This window comes from Octopus bimaculoides, chromosome 25 (assembly GCF_046866305.1).
Source record: "Octopus bimaculoides isolate indiv1 chromosome 25, ASM4686630v1, whole genome shotgun sequence".
NCBI lineage: Eukaryota > Metazoa > Mollusca > Cephalopoda > Octopoda > Octopodidae > Octopus > Octopus bimaculoides.
The window spans coordinates 30,596,786-30,608,216 of NC_142952.1; the positions used below are offsets into that span (position 1 = coordinate 30,596,786).

Consider the following 11,431-nt stretch of genomic DNA (forward strand, 5'->3'; position numbering starts at 1 on the left):
CGTCTCGTCTTGTCTTTAGGTTGTTTCCTGTCCTTTAATGTTATTTTATGTAAGCCCTTGTGGCTAATAAAAGAATTATCATTGTTGCTGTCTGCGTCACGGAGGACAACGATATTATACCGACTTATGAACAGATATTCATTTGACACCCTTTACAGTCACTCAATCACTTACGGAACATATCTATGTGGCTACAACTAAACTTCCTTAAAATCATCATCATCATCATTACGATAACTACTATCGTTGTTGTTTGCGTCACGTAGGACGCCGATACTATTGCCGGCTTATGAACAGATATTCATAGAATGAAGCGAAGTAGTTTTCTTTTCCTTTTCACACACTTTACAATCACTCCAGTCACTCAATCACTTACGAAACAACTATGCGGCTATAATACAACAACTAAACTTACTTAACAACATTCATGACATTTTTCTGGACAACTACTATCTACTATTAGCTGTCTTGTATGTATGCATGGGTGTGCGTCCATACATACACGAATATATATATATATATATATATATATATATATATATATATATATATATATGCCTCTTATGTTTTGTTTTGGTCATTTGACTGCAGCCAGGCTGGGGCGCCATCATGAAGAATTTGTAGTCGAATGAATCAGCTCAAAAACATTTTTTTGTTTTTTTTCTAAGCCTTGTATCTATTCTGTTGGTCTCCTTTGCTGAACCGCTAGTTTACAAGGACGTAAACACACCAACACCAGTTGTCAAGCGGTGGAGGGAGACAAACATTGACACACGCGCGCGCACACAAATATACGACAGCACTAACGTAGCAAGTGTGTGTGCCGCCCGAGGCGGCCCTTCCGTTTGCCGCCCCCGGACACATTACTTAGGCAGACCCAAAAGTGTCGCCTGGGGCCGACTACCCCTACTTCCCCACGTTAGCTACGATAGTGTACGACAGACTTCTTCCAGTTTCCGTCTACCAAATCCACTCACAAGGTTTTGGTCAGCCTGAGGCTATAATAGAAGACACTTGCCCAAGGTGCCATGCAGGGGGATTGATCCTATACACCTATATTTCAAACCATACCATCATGGAAAATCGATGTACGATGATGATATATTTTACCCCGGTATCTATTTGTTTTTTTTTTTAACGTTTGGTTCTTATTCTACCAGTCTCTTTTGCTGAACTGCTAAGTGACTGGGACATAAAACAGTCGTCAAGCATTGGTAGACAGAACAAAGACACACACACACACACACACACACTATATATGACAGGCTTCTTTCATCCATTTTTCCAACAACCTTCCATTTGATGTCTTGGTCTGTAACATCCACCATCAGCTGTCATGTGTGTTCAGTTAGTGATTGATATCCTACTTATCAAATTCGTTAAAGATACAGTGTGGTTGGCCAGCCGATTAGTCTGAGAGAAGTCTAAGCTTGAAGAATCATTCAGATCTCTGGACGTGACTTCAGCATCCTGGACAATGGCTTCTACATTGCAATGAATGCTCACTGTGAAATGCAGTACATGATATCTTTAAAATAATGTCTCAGTGCCAATAGTAGGCTTGAGCAGAGACATACATGATATATAATAGAATATCATATACATTTATATCATTATCATTCTCTCTATACACAACAAATATATACATATATACACAAATACATACATATATATATATATGGACACAAATACATATACACATACATACACATATATATACACATACAGATATATATATACAAATATGCATACACACATAAATACACACACACACACATATATATATACAAATACACACACACATATATATATACAAATACACACACATATATATATACAAATACACACACATATATATATACAAATACACACACATATATATATACAAATACACACACATATATATATACAAATACACACACATATATATATACAAATACACACATATATATATACAAATACACACATATATATATACAAATACACACATATATATATACAAATACACATATATATATATACAAATACACACACATATATATATACAAATACACACACACATATATATATACAAATACACACACACATATATATACAAATACACACACACATATATATACAAACGCACACACATATATACAAACGCACACACATATATATACAAATACACACATATATATACAAATACACACATATATATACAAATACACACATATATATATACAAACGCACACACATATATATACAAATACACACACATATATATACAAATACACACACACACACATATATACACACACATATATACACACACATATATATATATATATATACACACAAATACACACATATATACACAAATACACACATATATACACAAATACACACACAAATACACACATATATACACAAATACACACACAAATATACACTACATATAAACAGAGATATATATCCAAATATACACACGCACAAATACATACATATAAACCTTGTTGTTCTCCATCATTAACACCTTGTTTATCTGCTGTCACCCTCAATGCCCTCACATACCTACAACAACCCTGCTGAGCCTCTCCTCTACCTCACTCCATCATATGCCTCTCGCCTCTAACCCACCCACCCACTCCAAGACTCTGTATCAGCTCACTTATCGTACCCCACCCTACCACCCTGTGTCCATAAATCGCATACCTCCCTCCCCACCACCTCCTCCTCTCTCAGTATTGCTCTCCTTATCTGACTCCTTCACTCACCCACCTTCCCTTTTCAACTGAAGTATTCCTGCATCTAATCTCCAACAAAACACCCACCCCTGTCCCTCTGATCTCTCATCAACTGGCACCACAACCCTCTCTACTACTTCCTCCCCAAACCGAGTTGGGTATTTGTCTTGCAAGTCAGTCGGTGACCCTGTTGGTGGTGGTGCCATGTAAAAAGCACCCAAGACACTTTGTAAGTGGTTGGTGTTGAGAAGAGAATTCAACCACAGAAACCTTGCGAAAACAGACAACTGGAGCCTGTCAAAGTGTTCAACCTATGCCAGCATGGAAAACATTAAATGATGATGATCATATGTGTATATATATATATATATATATATATATATATATATATATATATATATCAGAGGAAGATATATATATATATCAGAGGAAGATTAACTGGGAAGATAGCTTTCATGTGCAGCAGATGCACAGGGGCAATAAACACTACAGATGCTCAGAAAATAGATTCCATCGCACTCCAAGGGGAGAAACTAGAAGTAGCTGATAGCTTCCGCTACCTAGGTGACCAAGTTAGTAGTGGGGGTGGATGCTCAGAGAGTGTTACCACTAGAATAAGAATAGCTTGGGCAAAGTTTAGAAAGCTTCTACCCCTAATTGTGACAAAGGGCCTCTCGCTCAGAGTGAAAGATAGATTGTATGATGCATGTGTGCGAACTGCCATGCTTCACAGCATTGAAACATGGGCCGCGTGACTGTGGAGGGTATGTGTAGGCGCCCTCTTTCAGTTTCTGCCTACCAAATCAACTCACAAGGCTTTAGTTGGCCCAAGGCTATAGCAGAAGACATTTTCCCAAGGTGCCATGCAATGGGACTGGACCCAGAAACATGTGGTTGGGAAGCAAGCTTCTTACCACGCAGTCATACCACTTTTTCTATTGGCCCCAAAAGGACATAAAGCAAAGTCGGCCTCAATGGAATTTGAACTCAGAATGTAAAGCCAGAAGAAACGCTGCTGATCATTTTGTCCTGCATGCTAACAATTCCGCCATCACACAGAGGAGTTTAAGGCTCGCTGTACATGGGAACTCCTATATGTTGGGGATTTATTTGTCAAAAGCTCAAAGGGAATTAAGAGAGGAAATTCCAGGAATTGAAGCTGAACTGAGAAGTCATAAAGTAAACTGAGCAAAGATGAAGGATTTTGTGAGTAGAAAAAACCCCCCAGATCCTGGTACCCTCAGACAAATGGACCTTGATCAATATGCAGAAAAGGAGTAGGTGTAAATTCCACATGCTGCACCAAGCATATGGGCGCTACAGTACTGGAATCACAGGTAGGCTCGCAAAGAAAGTAAGTACATATGTGACAGATGCACCAGAGCAGTACGTCCTTGGAACACACCAAACGTAGATTCAGTTCAATGCCCAGATGGCTCACTAGAAGTAGTCGATAGCTTCTGTTACCCTGGTAACCTAATTAGCAGGAGAGGAAGTTGCTCTAAAAGTTATCAGGCTGAGAATGGGTTAGAAAAGGATCAGGGAGCTATTGCAAATTGCTGGAAACAAAGGTTGTTTTCCTCAGAGTGAACAATATATTCTATGACTCTTGTGTTAAAGCTGTGATGCAAGCATGCTTCAATGGATGCACAATGTTAGTGTGCATGAATGCTAGAGTACAAAAGAGATATGGGGGGGAAATGGTCAAAGAGGAATGCACCACAGCTTATTCCACAACTCCATTTCCTGTCTTCTGTGAAAAACATGTCCAGCTATGGGGAAATATTACTTTGCTTGGAAACAGATGAGGGTTTGTAACAGCAAGGTCATCCAGCTGTAAGTAAACCTGCCTCAAGAAATTCAGCCTGACCCATGTAAGCATGGAACAATGGATGTTAAAACAACACAACAGGCAGAATCATTAGGGCACCAGACAAAATGTCTTGAGTTCAAATCCTGCCATGGTCAAATTTATTTTTATCCTTCCAAGATAGAAGTGTGCAACTGAGTGGTTAGTGTGTCGGACTCATGATCATAAGATTGTGGTTTCAATTCCCAGGCCAGGTGATGTGCTGTGTTCTAGAGCAAAATGCTTCATTTCACATAGTTCAATGGTTCTCAACTGGGGTCCATAGAAGATTTTGTCATTAAAATTTAATGTGCAAATAATAGCAGAAAGAAAAAATTATTATTATTATTATTATTATTAGTAGTAGTAGTAGTAGTATTATAATTATTATTAAGGCAGCGACCTGGCAGAATCATTAGTAGGCCTTCTTAACAGACATTATTATTATTATCATTATTATTATTGAGTGAGAGAGCAGTGCATGCCATCAAAGTGACACTGGGGTACAATTATACGAAACCCAATATACCCATCATTACTACCTGTCTGATAAAGGCACACCATGCCCATGCATCACAATCACATGTGCGCAACATGGTGATCTTATATCAAGATAAATAGCGCACAACCTTGCAAGTGGGACCCAGTTACAATTTTTTCAGGTTGAGTAACCCATCCTGCTCAAAAGGTCCTTGAATAAGGATGAACAAAACATCCATGTTTCCAGAAGTGAATTATTCAAACCCCAAAGAATAATTCTTGGAGGTTCAATTTGTTTGACTAAACCATTCAACGAGGTGCCCCAGCATGGCCACACTCAACTGACAAGTAAATTATGATGACGATACGTTTCTGAAAAATGCCTTATTTTCTATGAAATTTTGCAGAGATACATTTCCAATGGGATAGATATTGCGATTATTCTTTTAATCTTTGGTTCTCTTACTTGCCATGGTCATTTGGCTGCGGCCATGCTGGAGCACCCGCCGTAAAGGATTTTAGTCAAAGAAATCGACACCAATATCTATTTTATGTGTTAAGTCTGGTACTTGTTCGATCGTTACTTTTTTGACGGACTGCTAAGTTACGGGGACGTAAACACACCAACATCGGTCGTCAAGCGATGGCAGGGGCAAAACACAGACACCTAAATACATATACATATGTATGTTTACACACATACATACGAGCTTCTTTTAGTTTCCACCTCCCAAAACCACTCACAAGGCTTTCTTAGCCCTGAGTCTACAGTAGAAGACACTCGCCCAAGATGCCATAATTAAAGCAGGCAGGTAGAAGAAACGTTAGTGTATCGGATTGAACCCGGAACAATGTGGTTGGGAAGCAAGCTTCTTACCACACAGCCACGGTTATGTTCATAAAATTGAAGAAAAAAAATCCTTTTTTTTTTAAAGGAATTCCGGATCATTAGCGCCAAGATTTTGTTTCCTCATTATCCTTAACCTGGCACTCCGTCGTTTACGATGACGAGGGTCCCAGTTGATCCGATCAACGGAACAGCTTGCTCCTGAGATTAACGTGCAAGGGGCTGAGCACTCCACAGACACGTGTATCCTTCACATACTCCTCAGGGAGATTCAGCGTGACACAGAGTGTGACATGGCTGGACCCTTTAAATACAGGTACTACTCGTTTTTGCCAGCTGAGTGGACCGGAGCAACGAGAAATAAAGTATCTTGCTCAAGGACACAACGCGCCGCTGGGAATCGAACTCACGACTCTACGATTGCGAGTCGCCCTAACCACTAAGCCATGCGCCTTCACTGCTTCCTCACAAATCCCTTTAAAATACATATTTTTAAATGACATTTTGCAGAAATATATTTTCGAGTGTGTAGATTATATAACGTTGATGTCTCAACCATGAAACTGACAGTGACGGGGGTAAAAGTGAAAATCCTTAAGTTACAGACATTGGAGATGATAGATCAGAAAAGAAAATCAGAAACTTCTTCAAAGAAATTGTGTGTGTGTGTGGTGGGGTTCCCTCTAAATTCTATTTATGTAATAAGCTATATCCTCGAAAATGTATCTGTGCAAATATTAATTTAAAAACATGCATTTTGTATTTTAAAATATCTACTTTTCACTTCGTCCTGTATATATTATGTTGTTGGCACTCCGTCGCTTACGACGACGAGGGTTCCAGTTGATCCGATCAACGGAACAGCCTGCTCGTGAAATTAACGTGCAGGTGGCTGAGCTCTCCACAGGCACGTGTACCCTTAACGTAGTTCTCGGGGATATTCAGCATGACACAGTGTGACAAGGCTGACCATTTGAATTACAGGCACAACAGAAACAGGAAGAAAGAGTGAGAGAAAGTTGTAGTGGAAGAGTACAGCAGGGTTCGCCACCATCCCCTGCCGGAGCCTCGTGGAGCTTTTAGGTGTTTTCGCTCAATAAACACTCACAACGCCCGGTCTGGGAATCGAAACCGCGAGTCCGCTGCCCTAACCACTGGGCCATTGCGCCTCCACAAATATTATGTAGGTAAATATGAAACAAAATCGAGGTTGAAGTGGAGAGGTGCAAAGCGGCGAGCTGTCAGAATTGTTAGCATGCCGGACAAAATGCTCGTCGGTATTACATCCGTCTTGACATTCTCGGTTCATATTCCGCCGAGGTCGACTTTGCTTTTCATCCTTTTTGTGGTAGCTGAAATAAGTACCAATGCAGACCTCTCACCCACAGAAAGTTTATAGCAGAAAAGGTTACCAATAACTAAAACAGGCAGCTAGAAGAAACGTCAGTGTGTCGGACAAAATAGTGAATGGTGTTATTTCCGGATCATCACGGTCGGAGTTCAAATGCCGTCAAGGTCGACTTCGCTTCTCGTCCTTTCAGGGTCGAAAAAAATAAAGTACCAATCAGTCACTGGGGTCGATGTAATAGGCTTCCCCTACCCCCTCAAAATTACAGGCCTTGCACTAAAATTTGAAACCATCATTGTTAAATTATACACACACTTTCACGACAGGAATTGTAATGTGGGCCGGAAACAGGCAACTCCGAGCAGTAATCCATGCAGTTTCTTCATCTTGGAACTCAGCATGATCTCATTATTCCGTCGACCCTTTTGGGGGGGGGGGGGCTGATTGAGAGTGTTCATGTGTGGCACAGCAGAGGTGTATAACCAGTGAAAAGGTAAAATAACCATTAAAACAAAAAATTCTTTCAACTCTAGGCACAAGGCCTGAAATCTGGTTAGGGAAGAGAAGCAGTCGACCCCAGTACCAAGATGGTATTGATTTTCATCGATCTCGATAGGGATGAAAAAGCAACGTAGGCAGAAATGCTGCCAAGCATTTTGTCCAGTTATGTACCTTTTTTACTCGGGTGGGACTCCCATAGCCATTTGATGTTTTAAAAATCTTATATTTCTTAAATATTAGGAATTGGACGGAGGTAAAAAATACGTACACCACCACCCGTTTTCGGCGTAACAAAAACCCTACCCTTAAACCTAACCCATAAACACCGGATATATGTATTGTTTACTTTCACCAAGAATTGTATTTAAAATATTGTTTAAATATTTTGCGAATTGAAGAAGTGTAAGCAAATTTTAACAAATTCTTACAAGGACGTCCCCCCCACACACACCAAGAGCCATTTGAACCCCGATTGAGAACGATAGAGGCAAAATGCGGTTGCTGGACCTTGCTAGAAATAGAAGCCAAATTTTCCCATTACCACCACCATTTCGGCCTTAAATACCAACCCTCTTCTCTCATTCACCGTCTTTACAATATATATATATATATAGATATATATATACAAATAAAAGGGTAAAGGATTATTAATTTATTAATAAATCAATAATTAATAATGTTTACCTTTGTGAGTTACAAGTATTGCTATCTGTTGGAGTTTCAGCGCTTTAGCTGCTGTTTCTGAACTTCGGTATGTGGTGAAGCAACTGTTGCTGATCCCTTAATTATGTTTATTTATATATATATATATATATATATATATATATATATAGGAAAGTGTACATTGGAATCTCAGATACACGGTGGTGAATAAAAAGCAGATAGAATGAAAGAAAAACGAACGAAAAGGAAAGAAGAAAGACGGAAAGAAAAAAATAAGAGAAGGAATGAAGGAAGAACGAGAAGGCAACAAGGTTATGGCTGGAATGTCTTTGATCAGACGTTTGCTCATTCAGGAACAATAGTCAGGAGCAGGGGGGGGGGCGAGGGATAAACACCAACAGCTGACCCTACCACTGTTACTTTCTCTGTTGTACCTGTAGAAATTCTCAATTATCAACCAGGCAAAATCTGCAAAATACCGAGGAGAAAATAGGTAACTAAACTCCTCGGTATTACAATCCTTTCTTACTCCTCTCCTCACCCCGTGAATAGAGACCCAGGTGGACTTATGACAGTGATAAAAACAAACATTATTATTTATTTGTCCATAACTTTTCACCGTGCGCAGGTGCGCGTAATATATATATATATATATATAGGCGCAAGAGTGGTTGTGTGGTAAGTAGCTTGCTAACCAACCACATGGTTCCTGGTTCAGTCCCACTGCGTGGCACCTTGGGCAAGTGTCTTCTACTATAGCCTCGGGCCGACCAAAGCCTTGTGAGTGAATTTGGTACACGGAAACTGAAAGAAGCCCGTCGTATATATATGTATATATATATATATATATATATATATATGTATGTGTGTATGTTGTGTCTCTGTCTTTGTCACCCCAACATCGCTTGACAATCGATGCTGTGTTTAGGTTCTCGTAACCTAGCGGTTCGGCAAAAAGAGACCGATAGAATAAGTACTAGGCTTACAAAGAATAAGTCCTGGGGGGGATCGAGTTGATTCGACTAAAGGCGGTGCTCCAGCATGGCCACAGTCAAATCACTGAAACAAGTAAAGGAATAAATGGTTTTTACGATTTGAGTTCAAACGCCGCCGGTGTCCACTTTACCTTTCATGCTTTTGGGGGGGCGATAAAATAAGTACCAGTCGAACACTTTACTCCCTCGTTGGTCTTCTGCCAAATTTTGAAACCATTATTATAAGTAGTAGAAGCAGCTTATTGTGATCTGCGAGAAGCCTTTTGGTCTCTCAGATTTCATTAAACCGGCTGATAATTATAAGTAGAGGATACTTAAATATCCACCTGAATGCGTGTGGGACCTCGCTAATTTTGATAACTATAACCGCTTGCTAACGTGATTACAAACAAGCGGCTTCTACTACACTATATATATAAAAATGCGCGTGTGTGTGTGTGTGTTTATGTGTGTATTCATCGCTTTAAATTATATACACTCTACCCGGTATTAAATCCATTTTTCTTTCTCTAGTCTTTAACTTTCTCGGACACAATCTGCAAACCTTTCATAACCCATGCAAATATACATACATTAATATATACCTATATACATACCTACATACCTATATATAGAAAAACAAATACACACACATCAGAATTAAAATGTAGGTCCCAAGTTTAAGAGTTTCGGGGACTTGTGAGCGTGTATATACGTATATATGCGTGTGTGTATATATATATATGCATAATCATTTTATTCGACTGGTCGACTAATTTCCAACAGTTTATCTGTCCCACCCACCTTTTCTTTTAATAGTACCAATGTATATATATATATATATGATTACAATATTTGTAATTATATTAAACGTGAATGACTGTAGTAGTACTAATGATCCGTAGAGTAACATAACATAAAATATGTATGTATGTATATATATAACCTAAGGTAAGCTATAAGAGAAGCAAGTTAGTATAAATGAAATAAAATAAGGTTTAGACTTACCAACTTCAGAGGTAAAACTCCTTTCGCTGTGAAAAACTTCTTCACTGAATATCTTAATTGTAATTGTAGTAGTAGTAGTAGTAGTGGTGGTGGTGGTGAATTGTTAGTGAAGATCTAATTGTTGGTGTTGTAGTTGTGATGATAGTGGTGGGAGATAGGTTAGTATAAGTCTTAATTGTTGTTGTTGTTGTTGTGGTCGCAGCGGTGGTAGTGGTTATGGTGAAGATAGTAGTGGTGGTAGTAGTAGTAGTAGGAGAAGGAGGTAGTTACTGAGTTGCGGTGGCAGTAAAGGGTGAGAGAGGTGATGATTTATGATGGTTGGTGGTGGTGACGGAGACGATAAGGTAATGTGTGGTGGAGAGGGAAAAGAGAGTTACAGTGGCGTTGCTGTCGTCGTGGTGGCGGTGGTGGTAACGGTCTGCTTGTATGCGGTAGCGGTGGTAGTGGTGGCAGCGGTAACTGTCATTGAGGTGGTGGTGGTGGTGATGGCAGTGGTGATAGCTATTATGTGGTGGTGGGAGAGGGAACAAGAGTTACAGTGGTGTTGTTTTTAGTGATGGTTATGATGCTGATCGCGGTGGCGGGGAGAAGGTAACTATTCTAAGGTAGAGGTGGCGGTGGTGGCGGAGATAGGTACCGTGTGGTGGGAGAGGGAAGGTGAGACTTACAGTGGTGTTGTTGTTTTAAGTCTTGGCGGTGGTGGCGATATGTAGTGTATAGTGGGAGGGGAAAAAAAGAGAGAGAGAGAGAGAGAGTTACAGTGTCACAGTCTTGGTTGTGGTGGTGGTGGTGGTGATAGTGGAGCGTAATCGATGGAGTAGTGACCGGCGTCTACTAATCTGTGCTCTTGGACTGCGGCGGTGGGGAAGCGACAGTGGTGGTGGTGGTGGTGTTGGTGGCGGCAATGATGATGATGTTGGTGGTGGTGGTGGAGGCAAAGGTTGCTTTATTATACAGTCGTGGTGGCGGCGTAGGGGAATTCGCAGTGGTGGGGGGGGAAATGGGGGAGTTTGATAGGGTGCGTGCATGATGGCG

General features: G+C 40.1%; 1 protein-coding gene across 4 annotated transcripts in view; it reads right to left on the bottom strand.

Annotated features, from left to right (window-relative positions):
* LOC106877112 (uncharacterized) overlaps positions 1-10,975 on the bottom strand; it is a 107,527-nt gene extending 96,552 nt beyond the window's left edge. Inside the window, exon 1 of one of the 4 annotated variants that reach the window (XM_089342024.1) lies at positions 10,397-10,975. The gene's annotated coding sequence lies outside the window, so the exon portion shown is untranslated. The remainder of the gene's footprint in view (positions 1-10,396) is intronic. The other 3 variants (XM_089342025.1, XM_089342026.1, XM_089342027.1) reach the window with 3 other exon arrangements.
* Between the last annotated feature and the right edge of the window lie 456 nt (positions 10,976-11,431).